This window comes from Coffea eugenioides, chromosome 4, assembly GCF_003713205.1.
Source record: "Coffea eugenioides isolate CCC68of chromosome 4, Ceug_1.0, whole genome shotgun sequence".
Lineage (NCBI taxonomy): Eukaryota > Viridiplantae > Streptophyta > Magnoliopsida > Gentianales > Rubiaceae > Coffea > Coffea eugenioides.
In genome coordinates this window covers 35,072,275-35,078,857 of record NC_040038.1, presented here as the reverse complement: position 1 = coordinate 35,078,857, position 6,583 = coordinate 35,072,275, and positions in this window count along the sequence as shown.

Here is a 6,583-nt window from a genome sequence, read left to right as displayed (position 1 = left end):
TTTTCAATACTTCAAAAAATATATGTACAATCTTAGAAATCTCTCCTTACCACAAATTTTGTCAATAGAGGTCTCCATATGCACTATTGTCCCGGGATTACATGTAAGCAGCTCTTTACAATAGTCCCATAGCTTTATGTATTGATTTTTGTAACTACCATGAATCAACAACTTAGCCTTCATGAAAGTCTTGCTTGCCTGGTCCTTAGTGATGTTGACATTGAGTTCAAGGTGAACTTTTTCCTTGAACTGTGCAACTGTCATCCTCTCATTTAACCTAAGGAATTCCATATAATCTCTACTTAAGAAACTTGAATTGGCCCGTTTGTAATAAAATGTCCTACCACAATGACAAGGTGATCCCATGGTTCATATGACAAATGCACTACTACCCGCCTCTTTAAAAATATAAATGAACCAGTTGCAATTGGCCCTCATTCTTCTAATATCATTCTTTTTCCATCAAAATACTTTTCCCCATTTCACACCATAGTAATCAATAGCTCTCTTGAAGATTTGTTTATCATTGAACAATAACCCAACAGAAAATTTTAGGTCTACCATGTCAATTTCAGGCCTAAACCTGACATATTTTGACTTCCTCATCCTTAAATTGTCCTCATCTGAGGACTCACAGCAGCTATTTAGCTCATGAGTGTTGATTGAGGCTAATTGTTCATGCACTGGAATGACATCTCCATCATATAGATTCAAATCATCATCAGCTCCATCTTTGATACTTTCTTGTTTGCATGCTGCTATTCTTTCTACTGCATCATGAGCTGGTTTTGTGGCATTATTTCTACTGTCTCAAGTCTCTCCACCAGGTAGTGTTTCTCCCATTTTCTGATCAATTTTAACTCCTTTTCAGCACTAGCAACAACTTTTTAAAAAATCACATCGTATTCGTCTTTGCTAAAGTCATAATTACTATCATGAAAACTTTCAACATCGGTAGATTCTAATTCTGCATCATCATCAACCTTGCAGGCATCTTCTTCCTCAATAACTTCAACTGGCACTATAGTATCTTCAAAAGTAGTGCAGTTGTCGAAGGTTAGGTCAACATAGCAACAATCTTCTTTTGATACACTAGACTCGCCCGTACTAACATTACACTTGCCTAATTTACTGTCCAAGAATCTAATATGGAATTTTTGTACCAAATATAGTTCAACATCACCAATTTGGCTCCTTATGGCAGCCATATTTGCAACATCATCTTCACTATCTTTTTTGCAAAGTTTAAATTTATCCTCTCTACCTAGAACTCTATAATACAAGTTCACAATGCCTTCATATCTAAGCAAATTACAGAAGGAAGAAAGACTGTTCAAACTCACTCGAGTTGTAAGGACACCCTCAAAAGATTCCATACTATCCTCTACATATGTTTCTTTTGGTGGTCCAAAATATGCCCCGCCATGAAATATTTTCAGAGTAAAATAATCCAATCTTTGTCTTGTTTTTATTTTTTTCCAGAAAAAGACAAAAATTTTTTTATTAATTATTCTCCACGTGCTCAACCTTTATTCTGTCCCTATTTCCAATAGCATGAAAGCAATAACATAATGCAATTTTGCCAACAAATGGACCATATAAGTTAAAGAAAAATCGAAAAAAGCAATATTATCCCATATTATACCCCATATTCAACCACCCAAATCCCTGGTCTTTCCTTACCCATGAAATGGACATAGTGCATAAAATCAAAAAATGATTCACAATAAGTAAAGAATCAATAGATTATGTAACCAAATCATGACAACAGTTCACTTCAAGTAAAAGTAATTGGACTTACCATACTTTCCCACTGCCATTTCACCGGTATTATCCTTTGTATTCTTTTGTTCACCCAATTGTTCTATCCTTAGCGATTCCATGTCATTCAGACCATTTTTCATCATCTGATTCATGTCCACTAATGTAGATTTCAGACAATAACAAAAAGCCCTAATTTGGTTTCACACACTCTTTCTCTCATACACTTTCTAATTTCTACCTTTTAATCGTGTTTTTATTTTCTATCGAAGCATTAAAATGATCTTGGTGTAAACTACCCAAAAAGCCCCTACATGGACCGCCGTCTATTCGAATAAAAGACATGTTTGGGAGCAGCGCTGCGACACAGGTCCTTAATTGACGTATATATTTTACTTTGAGGACTAATTGCATACAAAAAAAACTTTAAGGGACTAAATTGATATTAGTAAAAATATTTAGGGACTAAATTGGCAAATTTTCCCTAAATTTTTGCCTACTGAGTTTTTAGGAAAGTTTCGACCGAATGCTTGACTAATTCTCGATTTAATCAGACAAATGGATCAATTTGGTTCGGTTTGAGTTTGAAAACACGGGTCAAAAATATTTTCCAAACCCAATACAATCAAAACCAATTTTATTAAATAAAATCAACTAGTTTATTTTTTTAAGCATTAAAGGAAAAAATGACAGCTTAGCAAAAACCAAAAAAAATCAAGAAAAAAGGAAAAAAATCGGCGGCTTAGCATAAAGAAATAAACTTTAAAAAGAGGGAAAAAACAAGGAAGTGTACAAATGAAAGGAAAAATTGGTATAATGTAAAAAAAGAAGGAAAAATAAAGATAATTAACCGGGGTATTTTAAACCTTGAGTTTATGGTATCTCTTGATAGAGTAGTAGCAGAGAATTGAGGTTGCAAGTCTAGGGACAAGCGGGAGAATAAATCTAGAAAATAAAAAATGTATGGAGGAGAGCTAGAGAGAAAAGAGAATAAGAAAGGGAGAACTGAGAGAGAACAACAAATGTCAACTTACCAGATTAGTCTTTAGGGTTCGAAAAACTTTGATTACTATTGCAATTTAATATGAGAAAATTGAAAAATTGTAATTCATTATTCAAACCGAGTATTATGATTTCAACGGTCTTAATCAGTCTTGACTGATTTTGGTGACTGGTCAACTATAGATATGAACTAGATAAGAGACATTGCCAATTCGCAATCCCACCAATCAAATGTGCTAGTCCAGTTCAAACTTTAAGACATTGTTGTAGGGACTTTCACTAGGGAAGATCCACTTTACAACTTGACAAGTCCCCAAAATAATTGGGTTCATATTTAAAAAAAAAAACTTAAAAATTGGCCAATCCAATATAGATCAAATTTTCGATTTTGGTAAAATGGAATTAAAAAAAATTGAAACATAATGTTCAATAAAAAAATCCACTTTAACATTATACTTGGAAGTCAAATTTTGATGGAAGTTGACATGTTGGAGTTTTGCTTGATGATTAAATTTGGACTTCTTGTTTATTTCAATGTTATTTAAGAATTGAGATTATGAGTTGTGACTTAGGATTACGAACCTTTTTTTTGTATATCATGTTTGTTTGAGTTAAGTTAATTGAATTTGTTTGGCAAAATATATAGGATATTATTTTGTTACAATAAATTTTTAGAGAAAATTAAAATATTTTAACTCACTATTGACATTTCAGATTTTGGATATTACCAAATTACGAGTTCTCTGATCCAATTTAATAACTAAAAGTTGGATGGTAATCAAATATTGATATTAAAAATTGATTCCCAAATTATTGAAAATTTTTTATCAAATTTCCTGATTACCGACTAATGAACACCCCAAAAAATAAACATCATCTAAAAAAAGTAATAGGCCACGTTACTTCCCTGTCAGAAAGCGCAAACATCTCTGAGTAGTATCCTCTTGTTGACACGATTTTTAGGACGGTCCCGCTTTACATGGTGTGGTTGTTTAATAACGATTACTGGAATTTAGAGTTTAGATCTAGGGTTGTGTCAGGTAGACGTGGAGCCTTTTAACTATAGCCCAATTTGATAAGAGCCGAAATATTTAGGGAAAAAGTTCCAATGACCCTTGAACTTTTGTCCTAGAGAACTTTTGGCCCTTCAATAATTAAAAGTAAACTTTTGGCCTACAATTTATCAAAAAGTGCCAAATGTTGGTCCTTTTGTCAGTTCCAACAGTTAAGAATGATGGAAAACATCATCACGTGCGTTTCATGAGGAATTAGCAGGGGCATTCTTGCCTCGTTAACTCAACAGTATATATGGAGTAAAAGGCAGCCAACCTCTTTACTCCATGGAAGATGGTCTACCCATAGCAAAGAAAGACCCTCTCCATTGCAGTCCACAAGGATGGGATGCAACGCATTGCAACCTCAACAACCAAGGGAATAAAAGTCAACTATAACCAGTCTATCACCGGCATTTATCAATGAATCCACAAGTTCTTGTGCAGAATGGATCTCAATCATGTTGGCCTTAAGAGTCTTCTCTCACAATCTCAAAGCTTTGCAAACACTAATTGATGCTTGTACCTAAATATATTCATAAAAATTTGAGCTATGTAACTTTGAAGCCACACATAAATATTTAAAGTAAAAAAAATTTAAAAATGGTCAAGAACATGATTCATACCCTATAATAAAAAGTAGTTGAAGCTTTGACATCCCAATAGGTTGAATTTAATCCATTCGTTTCCTTATGAAATCTTTTAATCTTCAATCTGAAAACTGGAGCGCCCCAACAGATGAAGAAACCCCTAAAGACCCCTTGGCTTTAGGATTAAGAAGGGTATCACTTGAACCAAAAACACACAAATGAGTCTTCAAACAACAAGCCATTTTTGATACCTCCTAAACAAATATTTCAAGCTTATAACATTAAAAGATTGAAAACCCAGAAAAACCCACTTCTCTTTTTGGATCAAGAACCATTCTTTCTATCCAATGGATATGAAATTCCAAGAAAGATACCTTCTTTGTTGCTCAAATTCCAAACTTGTAGCTTTGTACCTAGAAAAAACACAAAAAAAAAGAAAAAAAGAAATCCTTTGTTTGACAATTTATTTATTTTTTATGGTTTAGACCTAAAGAGATATGATGAGGCTTAATGGAGGAACAGGGAGCAAGAAAGCAAGGTGAAGGGGGTAATAAACAACTAAAATAATAGAAAGGGGAAAAGGGATATAATGATGCTTGTTGATCTTGAACATTGTTCGATTTTCTTGTCCGAGAGATTTAGACACGGGAAGTAAATTTCTTCCATGTTTGAAGTAAAGAAAAGGGGCTGTAAAATACTCCTTCAATTAGGGTTTTTTTTACGGCCTTTCACTCGATGAATTCTCATGGGTGGACGAGAATGCCCCTATTAATTCCTCGTGATTACACATGGTGTTGTTTTTCATCATTCTTAACTGCTAGAATTGACAGAAGGACAAACATTTAGCACTTTTAATAGATTGGGGGCAAAATGTTTACTTCTAATTATTGAAGGGCTAAAAGTTCACTTGGACAAAAGTTGGAGGGTCATTGGGATTTTTTTCCCAAATATTTGTTGGTATGTGGTTTGTAAGGGATAAATTGTCAGCTTCTTTTCTTTGTTGACTTATTACTTTTAGTTTTTTTAAAGGTTTTGCATTTATTTTTTAACAAAAAATAAATTTCATTAACGAGATGGCAGAAATCATTCGCATGATTTGATTTATATCACAGAAGTTTGCACTAATGACAAGTTAAACATCCTTTTAAAATAATAACATATATGTAATTTAACAAATTTAATGATTTGAGAATTTTAAAAAAAAATTTCAAAACTTTTGATAATAAGATAAATCGCTACAATTCCCTTCTATATATGTTACAATCGCTAGATTTATTAATCAACTCTAATAATAATTATGGGATTGGTAGAGATAGGTGGTCTGCTAATAATATATATATATCCTTACGCTCTCTCTCTCTCTCTCTCTCTCTCTCTCTCTCTCTCTCTCTATATATATATATATTCGTGTATTTTAAATGTCTGTTTTCGAAAAGATTGTATATCAATTCATTTGGGATTTGAATAGATATTATAGCCGAGGATTATAAGGGTCTTGCTATTCCCTTTTGCTAATTGTTTAGAAGCTAATATGACTATATTTTGAGACTCAATGTCAAGTAGTTGATTGGCCGGAGAAGCCTACAAAATTACATAAATGTCTTTGTTAATATTTACTCAATAAGCATAATGACAACCCTTTTTCCTTTCAAAACACTTGGTTGTTCCATCCATCGATGCACATGCGATCGGATGCGTTCAAGCAGTCCTTGTTCACAGTTTTGTCAGTATATATTTTTTACTATTTTAGTTCTAACTTAGAATTACTTGTAATTAATTATACAGGCACAGAAAGAATCCGTTGTTGGGTCAATTATGGGAATTTTCTACGAAAATAGCTAACACATACAAAAGCAATACATTATATAGACAAATACTATCTATAGAATCAAATATAATTTCAACTAAAATGATAGATACGTCTCAATAACACCATCCGATTAATTGTGTATTGTACATGCACAACTATGTATTGGTTCAAATGTATAAAATTAGTAATCTTTTACGCCCCTTCGTTACTTAACTTTCACATAACATACTAGCCTCTAATATCTTAATAAGGTGATGTATCAATTGAAATACTAATCTCCAGGCTCCTAAGTAAACTAAATCGTTAAATCTTGGATCTCTCTCAATCTTACAAGTCGCATGCCAAAAAAAAAAAACTCTCTCTCTCTC